Source organism: Leuresthes tenuis, unplaced genomic scaffold (assembly GCF_036924035.1).
Source record: "Leuresthes tenuis unplaced genomic scaffold, fLeuTen1.0.hap1 SCAF_83, whole genome shotgun sequence".
Taxonomy (NCBI): domain Eukaryota; kingdom Metazoa; phylum Chordata; class Actinopteri; order Atheriniformes; family Atherinopsidae; genus Leuresthes; species Leuresthes tenuis.
Window position 1 is genome coordinate 171557 of NW_027325437.1, and position 25313 is coordinate 196869.

The 25313-nt window shown below is 42.0% G+C and overlaps 6 non-coding genes across 6 annotated transcripts; 3 read left to right on the forward strand and 3 right to left on the reverse strand.

The window, feature by feature from the left end:
• The first annotated feature begins 526 nt into the window (after positions 1-526).
• Positions 527-641, forward strand: LOC140286333 (U5 spliceosomal RNA). The gene has a single exon (XR_011911170.1). It is a non-coding gene; the product is annotated as a U5 spliceosomal RNA (small nuclear RNA).
• A 3243-nt stretch (positions 642-3884) lies between these two features.
• On the reverse strand, positions 3885-4068 carry LOC140286314 (U2 spliceosomal RNA). Its single transcript, XR_011911153.1, has one exon. It is a non-coding gene; the product is annotated as a U2 spliceosomal RNA (small nuclear RNA).
• Positions 4069-4377: 309 nt separating this feature from the next.
• Positions 4378-4490, reverse strand: LOC140286330 (U5 spliceosomal RNA). Its single transcript, XR_011911168.1, has one exon. It is a non-coding gene; the product is annotated as a U5 spliceosomal RNA (small nuclear RNA).
• A 12926-nt stretch (positions 4491-17416) lies between these two features.
• Positions 17417-17530, forward strand: LOC140286322 (U5 spliceosomal RNA). The gene has a single exon (XR_011911160.1). It is a non-coding gene; the product is annotated as a U5 spliceosomal RNA (small nuclear RNA).
• Positions 17531-17838: 308 nt separating this feature from the next.
• Positions 17839-18022, forward strand: LOC140286316 (U2 spliceosomal RNA). Its single transcript, XR_011911155.1, has one exon. It is a non-coding gene; the product is annotated as a U2 spliceosomal RNA (small nuclear RNA).
• Positions 18023-21278: 3256 nt separating this feature from the next.
• On the reverse strand, positions 21279-21392 carry LOC140286318 (U5 spliceosomal RNA). Its single transcript, XR_011911157.1, has one exon. It is a non-coding gene; the product is annotated as a U5 spliceosomal RNA (small nuclear RNA).
• Between the last annotated feature and the right edge of the window lie 3921 nt (positions 21393-25313).

Sequence of the window (25313 nt, forward strand, 5' to 3'; positions counted from 1 at the left end):
GAAGAACTCATGAAAGTAAGCTTATTCTCGGATTCCTGAAACTTTAGATTTGCTCTTTCTTTTACTGCAAAGTACAACGTTGTTTTTTTTGTTTAAATCTTTCTAGACATGGTAAATATTAAGGACAAAGCAGTTTTCACATAGTTTGAGTGAAGGAATTCATTTTATAGATAAAATCCCAAGAGTCTGCTGAGAAAAGAGAGTGAATGCGAAGTAGACTTTAACACGGCTATGGGAGCGAGCCGAGTGTGGGCTAACCGGGAGAATTGCTTGAAAAAAACGCGACAACGAATGAGCGATCAGAACAAAGCCTCAATACGGGATTCTCGTGGTGTTTTTGTTGCTGCCTTGTCTTTTGCACAGAGTAAAAGACAAGGCAGCCATCGAATAGGGCCCGATTGTTCCTAGTTGGTCAGCCGAGGAGCAAGGGGGGGGGGAGCAAGCGTCTCAACCAAGCAAAGCTCACCATGGGGAAGGTGGCTATGCCAACTAGCCTGTTGCCCTGCTCCCGCAGTGACGGATAATCGTACTCTGGTTTCTCTTCATAACGTACAAGTCTTTCGCCTTTTACTAAAGATTTCTGTGGAGAGCAGCACTAATGAGTTGTTTCTATTTTTGGCAGGCTTTACCTTTGCGGGTAAAGCCCTTTCTGTCTGTGCAAAAGAAATCTTGTTACTGTGCAGAGTGACTTCTCTGAGTAGAGTCGCCTTACTTGTTGCGACTGTGCCGATGTTCGAAGCTGGAGTGCAAAGTTGTTGCTTGAATGGTGCTTGCTGGAGCGTGCGGGAGTGCAAAGTTATACCATTTAAAAGTGCTGAAGAGTGCTCAGTGCAGCGGGTGGGCGACACTCTGGCCACCTTGAAAACCGAGGTTACATCCACTACCAGGGTTAGCCCAAGTTCTGCCGCAAGTGTGGTGAGCATGGGCACCTGGTTGAGGCTTGTACCAAGGTGTTATGTGGGAAGAGCAGAGAAATTGGGCAAACTTTTGGAGAGTGTCCAAATGGCAGGAAATGTAATCTCTGTGGAGAATTAAATCACCTCTTCAGAGATTGCCCTAAATCTTTTGCCAACAAATTAAAGACGGTAAAGCCACAGTCAAGCCAACAAAGAGAAGGACCAAAGGTGGCAGTTGGTGAACAAAGTGAAGAGGTTGACCCAATAAATTCAAACTTCCCGCCAAAAGCTTGGATTGGAAGTGAGGAGCAAAAAGGGGAGGGGCCTGTAGAGGCCTCACCACTCAGTGTTGAAGTCTGTGAGAATTCACAGGCAGAGGGTGGAGCTACGCTAAATGAGGAGGAAGAGCAGACAGGTGAGTCTAGTGAAGATAGTCACCTCCCCGAAGGTCAACAGCCGAAGAGGACGGCATCTGAGCCTCTGATTCCCCAGTGGTATCAGAGAAGAGGGGAAGGGTTAGGTCCCTTTCAGACAGTTCTTCAGTGGAAGAACCTAGAGTCTTCCCCTCCGACTCACCAAATGAGGTCTCCTTTTTAACTTCAGCTCTGCAATCAACCCCCAGGGACTCAAAGTTAAATGCAACATTGCGTCAGAGGCCAACACCGAGAGTCCGAAAAGGAAATATAGATCACCCTACTCACTTTTCACCTAAAGAAATGAAGGAAGAGCTAGTTTCCCAAGAAATAACCTGTGTGTAATTTGTTTTGATAACTTAGAAAAACGAAAATGACATACCTACTTTCCTTTATGCTTTTAATGGTTCTCACCTTCTCAACACTAAATGTGAGAAGTGTGAAATCAAAGACAAGAGCCCAGAGTATTTTATCCTTCTTAGACTCCATAAAATCAGATGTGTTTTTAATACAAGAATGTGGACTACCTTTTTTAAAAAACCATAGACAATGGGAGGAAATGTGGCCCCATTTATCGATATGGAGTGGCTCAAATCAAAATAAAAATGATGGTGTGGCCATTCTAATTAAAAATCCGCATGTTCTGGTGAAAGGTAGCACAATGGTGAGAGACGGACGGGCACTTTTAGCACACTTGAATTTTATGGGGCAAGACTTTAACCTCTTAAATATTTATGGTTTCAATGGAAAAAATGAAAGGTATGACCTTTTAGAAGATATACAGCTTTACATGCTAGGGCAAGTACCTTTAGTTGTAGGAGGGGATTTTAACTGTATCTTGAGCAGGAAAGATAGAAAAAGAGCAGGGGTAGATTTTAAAGTGGATAAGACTTCGATTTTACTTCAGGGCATATGCAGGGATTTTAAGCTTACTGACTGTTTTAAAACCATGCATCCCAGAGAGGAGGGCTTCACCTGGTTTAGTCATGATGGCACCAGAGCCTCTCGCATTGATTATTTCTTTACTAGAGATTGCCCACCCACTGATGTTAGATTAACCCCTGTTTTCTTTTCAGACCACCTTATGCTCTCCTGCACCCTTTCACCCCCTTTTGGTGTGACGGTAGGAAGTGGTCTGTGGAAACTCAACTGTTCCCTGTTGGAGGATGAAATCATAGTCAGTCAGTACAGGGAATGTTATAAAGAGTGGCAGACCCTTCAAGACCTCTACGAAACACATGCACAATGGTGGGAAATGGTGAAGGAAACGACCCAGACTTTTTTTAAACAGCAAGGTAAACGTAAAAAAAGGAAAGAGAATAGATGTATGATGGGCCTACATAAACGCTTACAGCGCTACTTTAAACTAAATCAGTGTGGCATAGACTTTAAAGAAGAAATCAAAGATGTCAAAAAGGAAATGTCAGTTTTAGCAGAAATAAAGAGTAAAGGAATTTTTGTAAGAAGCAGGGAGCAGGAAATTGAGGAAGGTGAAAAAGAAAGAAAGTTATAAATAAAAAGGAGTGTATTCAAAATCTAAAAAGAGAAGATGGGTTTTTAACAAAATCCACACAAGAGATGATTGAAACTGTACATACCTTTTATAGTAACATGTACAAAGAGAAACCAGTGCACTTGGAAACATCGGCAGAAATCTTAAAATTCGTTGACAAAACCGTAAAAGAGAATGCACACTTGACACAGAATTTTACTGCTTTAGAGTTAAAAAAATGCCTAACAGGTTTTAAGAGAAGTCGAGCTCCGGGTTTAGACGGGCTTCCTGCAGAATTCTATCTGACCTATTGGGACCTTTTATCATCAGACATTTTAGATGTTTTTAAAGATTTTGAAAAACTCGACCGACTGCCTGACAGTTTTAGAGTGGGAATAGTGACTCTACTTTATAAAAAAAATGATAAGACTGACCTAAAGAATTGGAGGCCCATCACACTTTTAAACTTTGACTGTAAACTTTTTAGCAAGGTTTTAGCGACACGGATGTCCTCTGTTTTAGAGGAGGTAATTCACCCAGACCAAGCTTGTGCCATCTCAGGGAGACAACTCACCGACAGCCTCGTACTGATTCGAGACATCATTGATTACGCTAGAGACAGAAACACCCGGCTTGTCATCTTAAATTTAGACTTTGAAAAAGCATTTGATCGGGTCTCGCATCAATATCTCTTTCAGGTGTTGCAGCCATCGAAAAGGGCCCGATTGTTCCTACTTGGTGAGCTTTGCTTGGTTGAGACGCTTGCCCCCCCCCCCTGCTCCTCGGCTGACCAAGTAGAAACAATCTATTCGATGGCTGCCTTGTCTTTTACTCTGTGCAAAAGACAAGGCAGCCACAAACACCACGGGAACACCGTATTGAGGCTTTGTTCTGACCACTCATTCGGTGTCGCGTTTCTTTCAAGCAATTCTCCCGGTTAGCCCGCACTCGGCTCGCTCCCAGAGCCGTGTTAAAGTCCACTTCGCATTCACTCTCTTTTCTCAGCTGATTAAAAGAAAGTTTCATCTTGGGCTCCCTGAAACTTCCATCCTGCACCGCTGTTTGCTTTTTCACAAGAGCAGAGGAGAGCGCACCGTTCCCAGCGGCACTGCAGTACCGGGTCGAGGCTTGGAGTGAACGGAGCAAGCTTCTTTTTCAACTCCTATTCTTAAAAATCCATTTAATATGTTGTCCTCGTATAGAGGACATATTAAACTGATAAGAACAGATACTACACTTGATCTTAGCCAAAAGGCCGAGAAGCGATAACTGTCCACTGTTTCAGGTCCGAGGGCCCTTGCTGGCACAATGCGCACTTGTAGCAGTGTTCTTTTTATGGCCATAGGTGGCCAGAGTGTCACGTTGCACCTCCGCCCACCCGCTGCACTGAGCACTCTTCAGCCCTTTTAAAGTGTATAACTTTGCACTCCCGCATGCTCCAGCAAGCACCATTCAAGCAACAACTTTGCACTCCAGCTTCGAACATCGGCACAGTCGCAACAAGTAAGGCGACTCTACTCAGAGAAGTCACTCTGCAAAGTAGCAAGATTTCTTTTGCACAGACAGAAAGGGCTTCAGCCGCAAAGGTAAAGCCTACCAATAATAGAAACAACTCATTAGTGCTGCTCTCCACGGAAGTCTTTAGTAAAAGGCGAAAGACTTGTATGTTATGAAGAGAAACCAGAGTACGATTATCCGTCACTGCGGGAGGAGGGCATCAGGCTAGTTGCCATAGCCACCTTCCCCATGGTGAGCGTTGCTTGGTTGAAACGCTTGCTCCTCGGCTGACCAAGTAGGAACAATCGGGCCCTATTCGATGGCTGCCTTGTCTTTTACTCTATGCAAAAGACAAGGCAGCAACAAAAACACCACGAGAATCCCGTATTGAGGCTTTGTTCTGACCGCTCATTCGGTGTCGCGTTTCTTTCAAGCAATTCTCCCGGTTAGCCCACACTCGGCTCGCTCCCATAGCCGTGTTAAAGTCTACTTCGCATTCACTCTCTTTTCTATGCAGACTCTTGGGATTTTATCTATAAAATGAATTCCTTCACTCAAACTATGTTAAAACTGCTTGTCGTTCATATTTACCATGTCTAGAAAGATTTAAACAAAAAAAAAAACGTTGTACTTTGCAGTAAAAGAAAGAGCAAATCTAAAGTTTCAGGAATCCGAGAATAAGCTTACTTTCATGAGTGCTTCACGATTTCGGATTTTGCTATAAAATGAATTCCTTCACTCAAATTAAATTAAAACTGCTAAACCGCTAATCTGTTACATGTAAGGCAGATGTCAAATTCACCGAAATAGGATCTAAGGGTATTCGGCCAATCGAGCTGTAGCAGCTTCGGTAAAAGAGTATAAGTTGAAGAGTTTGTGAATAAAGGTGTGCGCACACATAGTGAGCTGTAGGAAAATAGGCAGGGAGCAATGCCGGCTGGGGTATGTGTTCTTGTATGTTGTCTGACTGTTTGATTTGAATGTGTTGTGTAAGTGTCCTGTTGAATGTTTGGGCTTTGACACTTCACTGTGGTTGTTAACTGTGTGGTGTGTCCTGAAATGTTATATGTTTGGGCTGTGTGACATGCTTAATGCTTGTCAGTAGCTACCCACTTATTCATATATAGCAACTGACAACATAAGAAGTCTGGACATACTTTGATAGTAGTTGTAGAAGTATCCTTATTGATAATAGATAAACTAATTCATAGTGATAGAACAGTAGATGAACAGGTGCCTGCACATGTCTCACGAAAATAAAATGGGTGTATGATTGCTGACGGCAGAGCAATACTGCCAAACTTATGAGTTCTTGTGGCAAACTTGATTCAGTGTCTTGACGTGTATACGCTGTTTCGCTGACTTGATTGTCACAAGAAACAAAGTGTGTTTGATAAGATCCGACCATTTTATTACGGGAGGATCAGTATGTATGGATTCTGATGTGACTGATAAACCCATTCGTATCTTAAGCATAATCTAATACGTGAGACAACGCCCTGGCACACAATCAAAAAAAAAAAGAGAGAGCGGTTTTGTGTCCCCACAGTCCATAATGTAGAAAAGAGAGAAAAAAGCCTTTCTGATTTGGTGTGTGTGCTCATAGTGCAGAGTGTAGAGAAAAGAGAGAAAAGAAAGCCGTTTTGGTGTCACGGGTGTTGTGACTTACACACACACATTTCTGAATTGAGAAAAGAAATTATTTTAGAGGAAGCAGTAGAGTTTAGATCCCACATTTGTTGATAGGCATTCATTTATTTCTTCACTTCTGATGAAGTTTCAACAATAAACAACAAACTTTGTATTATGAGAAAGAACCAGACTCATTCTTCAGGAATCCGAAAATAAGCACGAATTCGGATTCTCCTATAAAACGAATTAATTAACTCAAACCAAGTTAAGACTGCTTTGTCCTTCATATTTATTCATGTCTAATCAAGTTTCAACGATAAACAACGTTGTACTTTGTAGAATGAGAAAGAACTTCTTCAGCAATAAGCATCTCTCGACATATGACGAAATACAGATTTTGCTATAAAATAAATTTCATCTATCAGCGTGACTTAAAACTGTTTGTCCTCCTTATTTATCCACTTCAAATCAAGTTTCAACAATTAAAAAAAAATTGTAGTTTGAGAAAGAACAACTTAATCTTCAGCAATCAGTATAAAAAGAGGGTAACAAAAGGTGCAAATGCCAACCATACATCACTAAAAGGTGGGGCGGAAGTATTCAGCTGCAAGTAGGTGTGAATGTTCAACCATAATTTGTAAAAAGTGGGTAAGAAAAGGTTCGAATGCCCGACTAAATATTAACAAAAGCGGGAGGAGAGGTCTTCGGATGAGAGTGGGTGAGAATTTCCTACCATACAAGTATGGTGGAGAGGAAGCTGTGATTGAACGACAATAGTAAAAAGCAGGTGAGAAAAGGTGCGAATGTCAAAACATACATGATCAAAACAGGGAGCGGAGGTGTTTGGCTGCAAGAAGGTGTGAATATCCACCCATAATTACTGAAAAATGGGTAAGAAAAGGTGCGAATGCCCAACCATACATCATCAAAAGCAGGAGTGGATGTGTTCGGCTACAAGAAGGTTTGAATGTCCAACCATAGTTTGTAAAAAGCAGGTAAGAACAGGTTTGTATGCCCGACTGTACACAATCAAAAGAGGGAGCGGAGTTGTTCAGCTACAAGAAGGTGTGAAAGTCCGACCATGGTTTGTAAAAAGCGGGTAAGAACAGGTTCGTATGCCCGAATATACACCATCAAATGCGGGAGCGGAGTTGTTCGGCTGTGAGTAGGTGTGAATCTCCAACCATAATTGCTGAAAAATGTGTTAGAAAAGGTAAGAATGCCGGTCCATACATCATCAAAAGCGGGAGAGGTGGTGTTCGACTGCAAGTAGGTGTGAATGTCCAGCCATAATTACTCACAAATGGGTAAGAAAAGGTAGTATTGCCAGACCATACATGATCAAAACAGGGAGCGGAGGTGGTTAAGCTGCAAGAAGGTGTTAATGTCCGACTAAAGTTTGTAAAAAGCGGGTAAGAAAAGGTGCGAATGCCCGACAATGTATGATCAAAAGAGGGAGCGGAGGTTTTCAGCTGAAAGAAGGTCTGAATGTCCAACCATAATTTGTAAAATCCGGGGAAGAAAAGGCTCGAAAGCCCGACTATACACCATCAAAAGCTGAAGCGGAGGTGTTCAGCTGCAAGAAGGTCTGAATGTCCATCAATAATTGCTAGAAAACATGAAAGAGAATTTTCGAATATCAAACCGCACATGATAATAAGCGGGAGAGGAGGTGTTCAGCTGCAAGAAGGTGTGAATGTCCACCCATAATTACTGAAAAATGGGTAAGAAAAGGTGCGAATTCCCAACCATACATCATCAAATGCACGAGTGGATGTGTTCGGCTACAAGAAGGTTTGAATGTCCGACCATAGTTTGTAAAAAGCGGGTAAGAAAAGGTTCGAATGCCCAAACATACACCATCAAAAGAGGGAGCGGAGGTGTTCCGCTGTAAGAAGGTGTGAATGTCCGACCATAGTTGGTAAAAAGCGGGTAAGAAAAGGTTAAAATACCCGACTGTATACAATCAATAGCGGGAGCGGAGTTGTTCGGCTACTAAAAGGTGTGAAAGTCCGACCCTGGTTTTAAAAAGCGGGTAAGAAAAGGTTCGAATGCCCGAACATACACCATCAAAAGAGGTAGCGGAGGTTTTCCGCTGTAAGACGGTGTGAATGTCCGATCATAGTTGGTAAAAAGCGGGTAAGAAAAGGTTAAAATACCCGACTGTACACAATCAAAAGAGGGAGCGGAGTTGTTCAGCTAAGAGAAGGTGTGAAAGTCCGACCATGGTTTGTAAAAAGCGGGTAAGAAAAGGTTCGTATGCCCGAATATACACTATCAAAACCGGAAGCGTAGGTGTTCGGCTGCAAGAAGGTGTGAACGTCCGACCAAAGTTTGTGAAAAAGCAGTTAAGAAAGGGTTCGAATATCTAACCAAACATAATCAAAAGCGGGAGCAGAGCTGTTCGACTGCAAGTAGGTGTGAATGTCAGAGAATAATTTGCAAAAAGCTGTTGAGAAAGGGTGAGAATGCCCCACTATACACTATCAAATGCTGGAGCGGAGGTGTTCGTCTGTGAGTAGGTGTGAATGTCCGACCATAATTGCTGAAAAATATGTTAGAAAAGGTAAGAATGCCGGACCATATATCATCAAAAGCGGGAGAGGTTGTTTTCGGCTGCAAGTAGGTGTGAATGTCCAGCCATAATTACTCACAAACCGGTAAGAAAAGGTACTATTGCCAGACCATATATGATCAAAACAGGGAGCGGAGGTGGTTCAGCTGCAAGAAGGTTTGAATGACCGACTAAAGTTTGTAAAAAGCGGGTAAGACAAGGTGTGAATGCCCGACAATGTATGATCAAAAGAGGAGCGGAGGTTTTCGGCTGCAAGAAGGTCTGAATGTCCACCCATAATTACTGAAAAATGGGTAAGAAAAGGTGCGAAAGCCCAACCGCACATGATCATAAGTGGATGAGAAGGTGTTCGACTGCAAGTAGGTGTGAATGTAAGATCATAATTTGTAAAAATCGGGTAAGAAAAGGTAAGAATGCCCAACCATAAATGATCAAAAGCGGCAGCAGAGTTTCGGCTGGTATTTATCAATGTCTAGATAGATTTCAACAAAAAAAAAAATTGTACTTTGCAGTAAAAGAAAGTGCAAATCAAAAGTTTTAGGAATCCGAGAATAAGCTTATTTTCATGAGTTCTGCACGATTTCGGATTTTATGTATAAAATGAATTCCTTCACGCAAACTAAGTTAACACTGCTTTGTCCTTCATATGTACCCATTTCTACATATATTTCAAGCATAAACTTCCTCATACTACCCTGAATGAGAAAGAGCCACACTTGTGATTAAGTCATACGCCCCTTTTGAGGAGTTCTGCATGGTTTGGGATTTTATCTATAAAATTAATTCCTTCACTCAAACTATGTTAAAACGGCTTTTACCTTCATATTTATCAATGTCTCGATAGATTTAAACAAAAAAACAACGTTGTACTTTGCAATAAAAGAAAGAGCAAATCAAAAGTTTTAGGAATCCGAGAATAAGCTTATTTTCATGAGTTCTGCACGATTTCGGATTTTATGTATAGAATTAATTCATTCACTCAAACCAAGTTAAAACTGCTTTTTCCTTCATATTTATCAATGTCTAGATCGACTTCAACAAAGAACAACATTGTATTTTGCAGTAGAAGAAAGAGCAACACTGAAGGATCAGGAATCCGAGAATAAGCTTATTTTCTTATGGGCAAGTGGGAACTGCTTTGTCCTTCATATTTATCAATGTGTAGATGGATTTCAACTTCTTCTACTGCAAAGTCCAATGTTTTTCTTTGTTGAAGTCGATCTAGACATTGATGAATATGGAAGGACAAAGCAGTTTTAACTTGGTTTGAGCAAAGCAATTCATTTTATAGCAAAATCCGAAATCGTGCAGAACTCATGAAAGCAGGCTTATACTCGGATTCCTGAAACTTTAGATTTGCTCTTTCTTTTACTGCAAAGTACAACGTTGTTTTTTTGTTTAAATCTTTCTAGACATGGTAAATATGAAGGTAAAAGCCGTTTTAACATAGTTTGAGTGAAGTAATGCATTTTATAAGCAAAATCCCAAATCATGCAGAACTCACGAAAAGCTTTTTCTCGCTTTTCACTGCTTTTTACAAACTTTGGTCGGACGTTCACACCTTCTTGCATCCGAACACCTCCGCTTCCGTTTTTGATGATGTATATTTGGGCATTCGAACCTTTTATTACCCGCTTTTTACAAACCATTGTCGGACTTTCACACCTTCTTGCAGCCGAACACCACCTCTCCCGCTTTTGATGATGTATGGTCCAGTATTCTTACCTTTTCTAACACATTTTTCAGCAATTATGGTCGGACATTCACACCTACTCACAGCTGGACACCTCCGCTCCCGCTTTTGATCATACAATGTCGGGACATCGCTCCTTGTCTTACCAGCTTTTTACAAACTTTAGTCGAACATTCACACCTTCTTGCAGCTGAACACCTCCGCTCCCGCTTTTGATGATGTATAGTCGGGCTTTCGAGCATTTTCTTACCCGGTTTTTACAAATTATGGTTGGACATTCAGACCTTGCAGCCGAACACCTCCGCTCTCTCTTTTGATCATACATTGTCGGGCATTCGCACCTTGTCTTACCCGCTTTTTACAAACTATAGTCAGACATTCACACCTTGCAGCTGAACCTCCGCTCCCTGTTTTGATCATGTATGGTCTGGCAATACTACCTTTTCTTCCCCCGTTTGTGAGTAATTATGGCTGGACATTCACACCTACTTGCAGTCGAACAGCTCTGCTCCCGCTTTTGATTATGTTTGGTTGGATATTCGAACCTTTTCTTAACTGCTTTTTACAAACCATGGTCGGACTTTCACACCTTCTTGTAGCCGAACAACTCCGCTCCCGCTATTGATTTTGTACAGTCGGGTATTTTAACCTTTTCTTACCCGCTTTTTACCAACTATGGTCGGACATTCACACCGTCTTACAGCGGAACACCTCAGCTCCCGCTTTTTATGGTGTATAGTCGGGCATTCGAACCTTTTCTTACCCGCTATTTACAAACTATGGTAGGACATTCAAACTTTCGTGTATCCGAAAACCTCCGCTCTCTCTTTTGATCATACATTGTCGGACATTCGCACCTTTTCTTACCCGCTTTTTACAAACCATGGTCGGACTGTCACACCTTCTTGTAGCCGAACACATCCGCTCCCGCTATTGATTGTGTACAGTCGGGTATATTAACCTTTTCTTACCCGCTTTTTACCAAGTATGGTTGGACATTCACACCTTCGTACAGCGGAACACCTCCGCTCCCTCTTTTGATGGTGTATGTTCGGGCATTCAAACCTTTTCTTACCCGCTTTTTCCAAACTATGGTCGGCTATTCACAGCTTCCTCTCCACCATACTTGTATGGTGGGATATTCACACCCACTTGCATCCGAAGACCTCCGCCCCAAATTTTGTTGATATTTAGTCGGACATTCGCACCTTACCCGCTTTTGGCAAACTATGGCCTTCTTGCAGCCAAACAACTCTGATCTTGCTTTTGATGATGTAAGGTTGGGCATTCAGACCTTGCTTCACCTGCTTTTCACCAAATATAGTCGGACATTCACACCTTCTTGCAGCTGAACACTTCCGCTCCACCTTTTAGTGTTCTATCACACCTTTTTTTTCACCGCATTTTATACATTATGGTTGGAAATTTTCAACCACTCTCATCCGAAGACTTCTCCTCCCGCTTTTGTTAATATATTTGAACTTTAGTTTGACATTCAAACCTTCTTGCAGCTGAACCACCTCCGCTCCCTGTTTTGATCATATATGGTCTGGCTACTACCTTTTCTTACCCGTTTGTGAGTAATTATGGCTGGACATTCACACCTACTTGCAGTCGAACACAACCTCTCTCGCTTTTGATGATGTATGGACCGGCATTTTTACCTTTTCTAACACATTTTTCAGCAATTATGGTCGGAGATTCACACCTACTCACAGCCGAACAACTCCGCTCCCGCATTTGATGATGTATAGTCGGGCATTCTCACCCTTTCTCATCAGCTTTTTGCAAATTATGATCTGACATTCACACCTACTTGCAGTCGAACAGCTCTGCTCCCGCTTTTGATTATGTTTGGTTGGATATTCAAACCTTTTCTTAACTTCTTTTTACATATTTTGGTTGGACGTTCACACCTTCTTGCAGCCGAACACTTCCACTCCTGCTTTTGATTTTGTACAGTCGGGTATTTTAACCTTTTATTACCCGCTTTTTACCAACTATGGTCGGACATTCACACCGTCTTACAGCGGAACACCTCAGCTCCCGCTTTTTATGGTGTATAGTCGGGCATTCGAACCTTTTCTTACCCGCTATTTACAAACTATGGTAGGACATTCAAACTTTCGTGTATCCGAAAACCTCCGCTCTCTCTTTTGATCATACATTGTCGGACATTCGCACCTTTTCTTACCCGCTTTTTACAAACCATGGTCGGACTGTCACACCTTCTTGTAGCCGAACACATCCGCTCCCGCTATTGATTGTGTACAGTCGGGTATATTAACCTTTTCTTACCCGCTTTTTACCAAGTATGGTTGGACATTCACACCTTCGTACAGCGGAACACCTCCGCTCCCTCTTTTGATGGTGTATGTTCGGGCATTCAAACCTTTTCTTACCCGCTTTTTCCAAACTATGGTCGGCTATTCACAGCTTCCTCTCCACCATACTTGTATGGTGGGATATTCACACCCACTTGCATCCGAAGACCTCCGCCCCAAATTTTGTTGATATTTAGTCGGACATTCGCACCTTACCCGCTTTTGGCAAACTATGGCCTTCTTGCAGCCAAACAACTCTGATCTTGCTTTTGATGATGTAAGGTTGGGCATTCAGACCTTGCTTCACCTGCTTTTCACCAAATATAGTCGGACATTCACACCTTCTTGCAGCCGAACACTTCCGCTCCACCTTTTAGTGTTCTATCACACCTTTTTTTTCACCGCATTTTATACATTATGGTTGGAAATTTTCAACCACTCTCATCCGAAGACTTCTCCTCCCGCTTTTGTTAATATATTTGAACTTTAGTTTGACATTCAAACCTTCTTGCAGCTGAACCACCTCCGCTCCCTGTTTTGATCATATATGGTCTGGCTACTACCTTTTCTTACCCGTTTGTGAGTAATTATGGCTGGACATTCACACCTACTTGCAGTCGAACACAACCTCTCTCGCTTTTGATGATGTATGGACCGGCATTTTTACCTTTTCTAACACATTTTTCAGCAATTATGGTCGGAGATTCACACCTACTCACAGCCGAACAACTCCGCTCCCGCATTTGATGATGTATAGTCGGGCATTCTCACCCTTTCTCATCAGCTTTTTGCAAATTATGATCTGACATTCACACCTACTTGCAGTCGAACAGCTCTGCTCCCGCTTTTGATTATGTTTGGTTGGATATTCAAACCTTTTCTTAACTTCTTTTTACATATTTTGGTTGGACGTTCACACCTTCTTGTAGCCGAACACTTCCACTCCTGCTTTTGATGATGTATGGTTGGGCATTCACACCTTTTTTTTGCCCATTTTTCAGGAATTATGGGTGGACATTCACACCTTGCAGCTGAACACCTCCTATCCCACTTATGATCATGTGCGGTTTGATTTTCGAAAAGTTTCTTTCATGTTTTCTAGCAATTATTGATGGACATGTAGACCTTCTTGCAGCTGAACACCTCCGCTCCCGCTTTTGATCATACATTGTCAGGCATTCGCACCTTGTCTTACCCACTTTTTACAAACTTTAGTCGAACAGTCACACCTTTTTGCAGCCGAACACCACCTCTCCCGCTTTTGATGATGTATGGTCCAGCATTCTTACCTTTTCTAACACATTCTTCAGCAATTATGGTCGGACATTCACACCTACTCAGAGCCGAACACCTCCGCTCCCGCATTTGATGGTGTATAGTCGGGCATTCTCACCCTTTCTCATCAGCTTTTTACAAATTATGATCTGACATTCACACCTGCTTTTGATAATGTATTGTTAGGCATTCGCACCTTTTTTTTTACGCATTTTTCATGAATTATGGGTGGACATTCACACCTTCTTGCAGCCGAACACCTCCTCTCCCGCTTATGATCATGTGCGGTTTGATATTCGAAAATTTACTTTCTTGTTTTAAAGCAATTATTGATGGACATTCAAACCTTCTTTTTGATGGTGTATAGTCGGGCTTTCGAGCCTTTTCTTCCCGGTTTTTACAAACCATGGTCGGACTTTCACACCTTCTTGTAGCCGAACAACTCCACTCCCGCTATTGATTGTGTACAGTCGGGTATTTTAACCTTTTCTTACCCGCTTTTTACCAACTATGGTGGGACATTCAAACCTTCTTGTATCCGAAAACCTCCGCTCTCTCTTTTGATCATACATTGTCGGACATTCGCACCTTTTCTTACCCGCTTTTTACAAACCATGGTCGGACTTTCACACCTTCTTGTAGCCGAACAACTCCGCTGTCGCTATCGATTGTGTACAGTCGGGTATTTTAACCTTTTCTTACCCGCTTTTTACCAACTATGGTCGGACATTCACACCGTCTTACAGCGGAACACCTCTGCTCCCGCTTTTGATGGTGTATAGTCGGGCATTCGAACCTTTTCTTACCCGCTTTTTACAAACTATGGTGGGACATTCAAACCTTCTTGTATCCGAAAACCTCCGCTCTCTCTTTTGATCATACATTGTCGGACATTCGCACCTTTTCTTACCCGCTTTTTACAAACCATGGTCGGACTTTCACATCTTCTTGTAGCCGAACACATCCGTTCCCGCTATTGATTGTGTACAGTCGGGTATTTTAACCTTTTCTTACCCGCTTTTTACCAACTATGGTCGGACATTCACACCTTCGTACAGCGGAACACCTCCGCTCCCTCTTTTGATGGTGTATGTTCGGGCATTCAAACCTTTTCTTACCCGCTTTTTCCAAACTATGGTCGGCTATTCACAGCTTCCTCTCCACCATACTTGTATGGTGGAATATTCACACCCACTTGCATCCGAAGACCTCCGCCCAAAATTTTGTTGATATTTAGTCGGACATTCGCACCTTACCCGCTTTTGGAAAACTATGGCCTTCTTGCAGCCAAACACCTCTGATCTCGCTTTTGATGATGTAAGGTTGGGCATTCAGACCTGCTTTTCACCAAATATAGTCGGACATTCACACCTTCTTGCAGCCGAACACTTCCGCTTTTAGTGTTCTATGAGGCATTCACATATTTTTTTTCACCGTATTTTATAGATTATGGTTGGAAATTCTCACCCACTCTCATCCGAAGACCTCTCCTCCCGCTTTTGTTAATATATAGTCGGGCATTCGAACCTTTTCTTACCCGCTTTTTACAAATTATAGTCGAACATTCACACCTACTTGTAGCTGAATACTTCCGCTCCACCTTTTAGGTATGTATGGTTGGCATTTGCACCTCTTTTTATACTGATTGCTGAAGATTAAGTTGTACTTTCTCAAACTACAACATCTTTTTATTTGTTGAAACTTGATTTGAAGTGGATAAATAAGGAGGACAAACAGTTTTAAGTCAGGCTGATAGAAGGAATTAATTTTCTAGCAAAATCTGTACTTCGTCATATGTCGAGAGATGCTTATTGCTGAAGAAGTTCTTTCTCATTCTACAAAGTACAACGTTGTTTATCGTTGAAACTTGATTAGACATGAATAAATATGAAGGACAAGGTAGTCTTAACTTGGTTTGAGTTAATTAATTCGTTTTATAGGAGAATCCGAATTCGTGCTTATTTTCGGATTCCTGAAGAATGAGTCTGGTTCTTTCTCATAATACAAAGTTTGTTGTTTATTGTTGAAACTTCATCAGAAGTGAAGAAATAAATGAATGCCTATCAACAAATGTGGGATCAAAACTCTACTGCTTCCTCTAAAATAATTTCTTTTCTCAATTCAGAAATGTGTGTGTGTAAGTCACAACACCCGTGACACCAAAACGGCTTTCTTTTCTCTCTTTTCTCTACACTCTGCACTATGAGCACACACACCAAATCAGAAAGGCTTTTTTCTCTCTTTTCTACATTATGGACTGTGGGGACACAAAACCGCTCTCTCTTTTTTTTTTTGATTGTGTGCCAGGGCGTTGTCTCACGTATTAGATTATGCTTAAGATACGAATGGGTTTATCAGTCACATCAGAATCCATACATACTGATCCTCCCGTAATAAAATGGTCGGATCTTATCAAACACACTTTGTTTCTTGTGACAATCAAGTCAGCGAAACAGCGTATACACGTCAAGACACTGAATCAAGTTTGCCACAAGAACTCATAAGTTTGGCAGTATTGCTCTGCCGTCAGCAATCATACACCCATTTTATTTTCGTGAGACGTGCAGGCACCTGTTCATCTACTGTTCTATCACTATGAATTAGTTTATCTATTATCAATAAGGATACTTCTACAACTACTATCAAAGTATGTCCAGACTTCTTATGTTGTCAGTTGCTATATATGAATAAGTGGGTAGCTACTGACAAGCATTAAGCATGTCACACAGCTCAAACATATAACATTTCAGGACACACCACACAGTTAACAACCACAGTGAAGTGTCAAAGCCCAAACATTCAACAGGACACTTACACAACACATTCAAATCAAACAGTCAGACAACATACAAGAACATATACCCCAGCCGGCATTGCTCCCTGCCTATTTTCCTACAGCTCACTATGTGTGCGCACACCTTTATTCACAAACTCTTCAACTTATACTCTTTTACCAAAGCTGCTACAGCTCGATTGGCCGAATACCGAATAATCCTAATTCGGTGAATTTGACATCTGCCTTACATGTAACAGATTAGCGGTTTAGCAGTTTTAATTTAGTTTGAGTGAAGGAATTCATTTTATAGCAAAATCCGAAATCGTGAAGAACTCATGAAAGTAAGCTTATTCTCGGATTCCTGAAACTTTAGATTGGCTCTTTCTTTTACTGCAAAGTACAATGTTGTTTTTTTTTTGTTTAAATCTTTCTAGACATGGTAAATATGAACGACAAAGGAGTTTTAACATAGTTTGAGTGAAGGAATTCATTTTATAGATAAAATCCCAAGAGTCTGCAGAGAAAAGAGAGTGAATGCGAAGTAGACTTTAACACGGCTATGGCCGAGTGTGGGCTAACCGGGAGAATTGCTTGAAAGAAACGCGACACCGAATGAGCGGTCAGAACAAAGCCTCAATACGGGATTCTCGTGGTGTTTTTGTTGCTGCCTTGTCTTTTACTCTATGCAAAATCGAATAGGGCCCGATTGTTCCTACTTGGTCAGCCGAGGAGCAAGGGGGGGGGGGGGGGGGGGGGCAAGCGTCTCAACCAAGCAAAGCTCACCATGGGGAAGCTGGCTATACCAACTAGCCTGATGCCCTGCTCCCGCAGTGATGGATAATCGTACTCTGGTTTCTCTTCATAACATACAAGTCTTTCGCCTTTTACTAAAGACTTCCGTGGAGAGCAGCACTAATGAGTTGTTTCTATTTTTGGCAGGCTTTACCTTTGCGGGTGAAGCCCTTTCTGTCTGTGCAAAAGAAATCTTGCTACTTTGCAGTTTGACTTCTCTGAGTAGAGTCGCCTTACTTGTTGCGACTGTGCCGATGTTCGAAGCTGGAGTGCAAAGTTGTTGCTTGAATGGTGCTTGCTGGAGCATGCGGGAGTGCAAAGTTATACCATTTAAAAGGGCTGAAGAGTGCTCAGTGCAGCGGGTGGGCGGAGGTGCAACGTGACACTCTGGCCACCTATGGCCATAAAAAGAACACTGCTACAAGTGCGCATTGTGCCAGCAAGGGCCCTCGGACCTGAAACAGTGGACAGTTATCGCTTCTCGGCCTTTTGGCTAAGATCAAGTGTAGTATCTGTTCTTATCAGTTTAATATGTCCTCTATACGAGGACAACATATTAAATGGATTTTTAAGAATAGGAGTTGAAAAAGAAGCTTGCTCCGTACACTCCAAGCCTCGACCCGGTACTGCAGTGCCGCTGGGAACGGTGCGCTCTCCTCTGCTCTTGTGAAAAAGCAAACAGTGGTGCAGGATGGAAGTTTCAGGGAGCCCAAGATGAAACTTTCTTTTAATCTGCTGAGAAAAGAGAGTGAATGCGAAGTGGACTTTAACACGGCTCTGGGAGCGAGCCGAGTGCGGGCTAACCGGGAGAATTGCTTGAAAGAAACGCGACACTGAATGAGTGGTCAGTACAAAGCCTCAATACGGTGTTCCCGTGGTGTTTGTGGCTGCCTTGTCTTTTGCACAGAGTAAAAGACAAGGCAGCCATCGAATAGATTGTTTCTACTTGGTCAGCCGAGGAGCAGGGGGGAGGGGGGGGGGGGGGGGGGGGGGGGGGGGGGCAAGCGTCTCAACCAAGCAAAGCTCACCAAGTAGGAACAATCGGGCCCTTTTCGATGGCTGCAACACCTGAAAGAGATATTGATGCGAGACCCGATCAAAGTCTAAATTTAAGATGACAAGCCGGGTGTTTCTGTCTCTAGCGTAATCAATGATGTCTCGAATCAGTACGAGGCTGTCGGTGAGTTGTCTCCCTGAGATGGCACAAGCTTGGTCTGGGTGAATTACCTCCTCTAAAACAGAGGACATCCGTGTCGCTAAAACCTTGCTAAAAAGTTTACAGTCAAAGTTTAAAAGTGTGATGGGCCTCCAATTCTTTAGGTCAGTCTTATCATTTTTTTTATAAAGTAGAGTCACTATTCCCACTCTAAAACTGTCAGGCAGTCGGTCGAGTTTTTCAAAATCTTTAAAAACATCTAAAATGTCTCATGATAAAAGGTCCCAATAGGTCAGATAGAATTCTGCAGGAAGCCCGTCTAAACCCGGAGCTCGACTTCTCTTAAAACCTGTTAGGCATTTTTTTAACTCTAAAGCAGTAAAATTCTGTGTCAAGTGTGCATTCTCTTTTACGGTTTTGTCAACGAATTTTAAGATTTCTGCCGATATTTCCAAGTGCACTGGTTTCTCTTTGTACATGTTACTATAAAAGGTATGTACAGTTTCAATCATCTCTTGTGTGGATTTTGTTAAAAACCCATCTTCTCTTTTTAGATTTTGAATACCCTCCTTTTACTTATAACTTTCTTTCTTTTTCACCTTCCTCAATTTCCTGCTCCCTGCTTCTTACAAAAATTCCTTTACTCTTTATTTCTGCTAAAACTGACATTTCCTTTTTGACATCTTTGATTTCTTCTTTAAAGTCTATGCCACACTGATTTAGTTTAAAGTAGCGCTGTAAGCGTTTATGTAGGCCCATCATACATCTATTCTCTTTCCTTTTTTTACGTTTACCTTGCTGTTTAAAAAAAGTCTGGGTCGTTTCCTTCACCATTTCCCACCATTGTGCATGTGTTTTGTAGAGGTCTTGAAGGGTCTGCCACTCTTTATAACATTCCCTGTACTGACTGACTATGATTTCATCCTCCAACAGGGAACAGTTGAGTTTCCACAGACCACTTCCTACCGTCACACCAGAAGGGGGTGAAAGGGTGCAGGAGAGCATAAGGTGGTCTGAAAAGAAAACAGGGGTTAATCTAACATCAGTGGGTGGGCAATCTCTAGTAAAGAAATAATCAATGCGAGAGGCTCTGGTGCCATCATGACTAAACCAGGTGAAGCCCTCCTCTCTGGGATGCATGGTTTTAAAACAGTCAGTAAGCTTAAAATCCCTGCATATGCCCTGAAGTAAAATCGAAGTCTTATCCACTTTAAAATCTACCTCTGCTCTTTTTCTATCTTTCCTGCTCAAGATACAGTTAAAATCCCCTCCTACAACTAAAGGTACTTGCCCTAGCATGTAAAGCTGTATATCTTCTAAAAGGTCATACCTTTCATTTTTTCCATTGAAACCATAAATATTTAAGAGGTTAAAGTCTTGCCCCATAAAATTCAAGTGTGCTAAAAGTGCCCGTCCGTCTCTCACCACTGTGCTACCTTTCACCAGAACATGCGGATTTTTAATTAGAATGGCCACACCATCATTTTTATTTTGATTTGAGCCACTCCATATCGATAAATGGGGCCACATTTCCTCCCATTGTCTATGGTTTTTTAAAAAAGGTAGTCCACATTCTTGTATTAAAAACACATCTGATTTTATGGAGTCTAAGAAGGATAAAATACTCTGGGCTCTTGTCTTTGATTTCACACTTCTCACATTTAGTGTTGAGAAGGTGAGAACCATTAAAAGCATAAAGGAAAGTAGGTATGTCATTTTCGTTTTTCTAAGTTATCAAAACAAATTACACACAGGTTATTTCTTGGGAAACTAGCTCTTCCTTCATTTCTTTAGGTGAAAAGTGAGTAGGGTGATCTATATTTCCTTTTCGGACTCTCGGTGTTGGCCTCTGGCGCAATGTTGCATTTAACTTTGAGTCCCTGGGGGTTGATTGCAGAGCTGAAGTTAAAAAGGAGACCTCATTTGGTGAGTCGGAGGGGAAGACTCTAGGTTCTTCCACTGAAGAACTGTCTGAAAGGGACCTAACCCTTCCCCTCTTCTCTGATACCACTGGGGAATCAGAGGCTCAGATGCCGTCCTCTTCGGCTGTTGACCTTCGGGGAGGTGAGTATCTTCACTAGACTCACCTGTCTGCTCTTCCTCCTCATTTAGCGTAGCTCCACCCTCTGCCTGTGAATTCTCACAGACTTCAACACTGAGTGGTGAGGCCTCTACAGGCCCCTCCCCTTTTTGCTCCTCACTTCCAATCCAAGCTTTTGGCGGGAAGTTTGAATTTATTGGGTCAACCTCTTCACTTTGTTCACCAACTGCCACCTTTGGTCCTTCTCTTTGTTGGCTTGACTGTGGCTTTACCGTCTTTAATTTGTTGGCAAAAGATTTAGGGCAATCTCTGAAGAGGTGATTTAATTCTCCACAGAGATTACATTTCCTGCCATTTGGACACTCTCCAAAAGTTTGCCCAATTTCTCTGCTCTTCCCACATAACACCTTGGTACAAGCCTCAACCAGGTGCCCATGCTCACCACACTTGCGGCAGAACTTGGGCTGCCCCTGGTAGTGGATGTAACCTCGGTTTTCAAGGTGGCCAGAGTGTCGCCCACCCGCTGCACTGAGCACTCTTCAGCCCTTTTAAATGGTATAACTTTGCAAGCACCAAACTCCAGCAAGCACCATTCAAGCAACAACTTTGCACTCCAGCTTCGAACATCGGCACAGTCGCAACAAGTAAGGCGACTCTACTCAGAGAAGTCACTCTGCACAGTAACAAGATTTCTTTTGCACAGACAGAAAGGGCTTCACCCGCAAAGGTAAAGCCTGCCAAAAATAGAAACAACTCATTAGTGCTGCTCTCCACGGAAGTCTTTAGTAAAAGGCGAAAGACTTGTACGTTATGAAGAGAAACCAGAGTACGATTATCCGTCACTGCGGGAGCAGGGCATCAGGCTAGTTGGCATAGCCACCTTCCCCATGGTGAGCTTTGCTTGGTTGAGACGCTTGCTCCCCCCCCCCCCCCCCCCCCCCCCCTTGCTCCTCGGCTGACCAACTAGGAACAATCGGGCCCTATTCGATGGCTGCCTTGTCTTTTACTCTGTGCAAAAGACAAGGCAGCAACAAAAACGCCACGAGAATCCCGTATTGAGGCTTTGTTCTGAAGCTCATTCGGTGTCGCGTTTCTTTCAAGCAATTCTCCCGGTTAGCCCACACTCGGCTCGCTCCCATAGCCGTGTTAAAGTCTACTTCGCATTCACTCTCTTTTCTCAGCAGACTCTTGGGATTTTATCTATAAAATGAATTCCTTCACTCAAACTATGTGAAAACTGCTTTGTCCTTAATATTTACCATGTCTAGAAAGATTTAAACAAAAAAAAACAACGTTGTACTTTGCAGTAAAAGAAAGAGCAAATCTAAAGTTTCAGGAATCCGAGAATAAGCTTACTTTCATGAGTTCTTCACGATTTCGGATTTTGCTATAAAATGAATTCCTTCACTCAAACTAAATTAAAACTGCTAAACCGCTAATCTGTTATATGTAAGGCAGATGTCAAATTCACCGAAATAGGATCAAAGGGTATTCGGCCAATCGAGCTGTAGCAGCTTCGGTAAAAGAGTATAAGTTGAAGAGTTTGTGAATAAAGGTGTGCGCACACATGGTGTGCTGTACGAAAATAGGCAGGGAGCAATGCCGGCTGGGGTATATGTTCTTGTATGTTGTCTGACTGTTTGATTTGAATGTGTTGTGTAAGTGTCCTGTTGAATGTTACATGTTTGGGCTTTGACACATTTCACTGTGGTTGTTAACTGTGTGGTGTGTCCTGAAATGTTATATGTTTGGGCTGTGTGACATGCTTAATGCTTGTCAGTAGCTACCCACTTATTCATATATAGCAACTGACAACATAAGAAGTCCGGACATACTTTGATAGTAGTTGTAGAAGTATCCTTATTGATAATAGATCACTAATTCATAGTGATAGAACAGTAGATGAACAGGTGCTTGCACATGTCTCACGAAAATAAAATGGGTGTATGATTGCTGACGGCAGAGCAATACTGCCAAACTTGAGTTCTTGTGGCAAACTTGATTCAGTGTCTTGACGTGTATACGCTGTTTCGCTGACTTGATTGTCACAAGAAACAAAGTGTGTTTGATAAGATCCGACCATTTTATTACGGGAGGATCAGTATGTATGGATTCTGATGTGACTGATAAACCCATTCATATCTTAAGCATAATCTAATACGTGAGACAACGCCCTGGCACACGATAAAAAAAAAAAAAAGAGAGAGAGCGGTTTTGTGTCCCCACAGTCCATAGTGTATAAAAGAGAGAAAAAAGCCTTTCTGATTTGGTGTGTGTGCTCATAGTGCAGAGTGTAGAGAAAAGAAAGCCGTTTTGGTGTCACGGGTGTTGTGACTTACACACACACATTTCTAAATTGAGAAAGGAAATTATTTTAGAGGCACTAGAGTTTAGATCCCACATTTGTTGATAGGCATTCATTTATTTCTTCACTTCTGATGAAATTTCAACAATAAACAACAAACTTTGTATTATGAGAAAGAACCAGACTCATTCTTCAGGAATCCGAAAATAAGCTCTATTTTATGAATTATGCACGAATTCGGGTTCTCCTATAAAACGAATTCATTAACTCAAACCAAGTTAAGACTGCCTTGTCCTTCATATTTATTCATGTCTAATCAAGTTTCAACGATAAACAACGTTGTACTTTGTAGAATGAGAAAGAACTTCTTCAGCAATAAGCATCTCTCGACATATGACGAAATACAGATTTTGCTAAAAAATTAATTCCTTCTATCAGCCTGACTTAAAACTGTTTGTCCTCCTTATTTATCCACTTCAAATCAAGTTTCAACAATTAAAAAAAATTTGTAGTTTGAGAAAGAACAACTTAATCTTCAGCAATCAGTATAAAAAGAGGTGCAAATGCCAACCATACATGCCTAAAAGGTGGAGCGGAAGTATTCAGCTGCAAGTAGGTGTGAATGTTCGACCATAATTTGTAAAAAGCGGGTAAGAAAAGGTTCGAATGCCCGACTATATATTAACAAAAGCGGGAGGAGAGGTCTTCGGATGAGAGTGGGTGAGAATTTCCAACCATAATCTATAAAATACGGTGAAAAAAAATATGTGAATGCCTCATAGAACACTAAAAGCGGAAGTGTTCGGCTGCAAGAAGGTGTGAATGTCCGACTATATTTGGTGAAAAGCAGGTGAAGCAAGGTCTGAATGCCCAACCTTACATCATCAAAAGCGAGATCAGAGGTGTTTGGCTGCAAGAAGGCCATAGTTTGCTAAAAGTGGGTAAGGTGCGAATGACCGACTAAATGTCAACAAAAGTGGGGGCGGAGGTCTTCGGATGCAAGTGGGTGTGAATATCCCACCATACAAGTATGGTGGAGAGGAAGCTGTGAATGGCCGACCATAGTAAAAGGCGGGTGAGAGAAGGTGCGAATGTCAAACCATACATAATCAAAACAGGGAGCGGAGGTGTTCTGCTGTAAGAAGGTGTGAATGTCCAACCATAGTTGGTAAAAAGCGGGTAAGAAAAGGTTAAAATACCCGACTGTACACAATCAATAGCGGGAGCGGAGTTGTTCGGCTACTAAAAGGTGTGAAAGTCCGACCATGGTTTGTAAAAAGCGGGTAAGAAAAGGTGCGAATGCCCGACAATGTATGATCAAAAGAGGGAGTGGAGGTTTTCGGCTGCAAGAAGGTCTGAATGTCCAACCATAATTTGTAAAAACCGGGGAAGAAAAGGCTCGAAAGCCCGACTATACACCATCAAAAGTGGGAGCGGAGGTGTTCAGCTGCAAGACGGTCTAAATGTCCATCAATAATTGCTAGAAAACATGAAAGAAAATTTTCGAAAATCAAACCACACATGATCATAAGTGGGAGAGGAGGTGTTCAGCTGCAAGAAGGTGTGAATGTCCACCCATAATACCTGAAAAATGGGTAAAAAAAAAGGTGCGAATGCCCAACCATACATCATCAAAAGCAGGAGTGCATGTGTTCGGCTACAAGAAGGTGTGAACGTCCAACCAAAGTTTGTAAAAAGCAATTAAGAAAAGGTTCGAATATCCAACCATACATAATCAAAAGCGGGAGCAGAGCTGTTCGGCTGCAAGTAGGTGTGAATGTCCATTAATAATTGCTTTAAAACATGAAAGAAAATTTTCGAATATCAAACCTTACGTGATCATTAGCGGGAGAGGAGGTGTTCAGCTGCAAGAAGATGTGAATATCCACCCATAATTACTGAAAAATGGGTAGGAAAAGATGCGAATGTCCAACCATAAATCATCAAAAGCAGGAGTGGAGTTGTTCAGCTACAAGAAGGTATGAAAGTCCAACCATGGTTTGTAAAAAGCGGGTAAGAGAAGGTTCGAATACCCGAATATATACCATCAAAAGCGGAAGCGGGGGTGTTTGGCTGCAAGAAGGTGTGAACGTCCAACCAAAGTTTGTAAAAAGCATTAAGAAAATGTTCGAATATCCAACCAAACATAATCAAAAGCGGGAATAGAGCTGTTCGACTTCAAGTAGGTGTGAATATCAGATCATAATTTGCAAAAAGCTGATGAGAAAGGGTGAGAATGCCCGACTATACACTATCAAATGTGGGAGCGGAGGTGTTCGTCTGTGAGTAGGTGTGAATGTCCGACCATAATTGCTGAAAAATATGTTAGAAAAGGTAAGAATGCCGGACCATATATCATCAAAAGCGGGAGAGGCTGTGTTCGGCTGCAAGAAGGTGTGAATGTCCAGCCATAATTACTCACAAACGGGTAAGAAAAGGTACTATT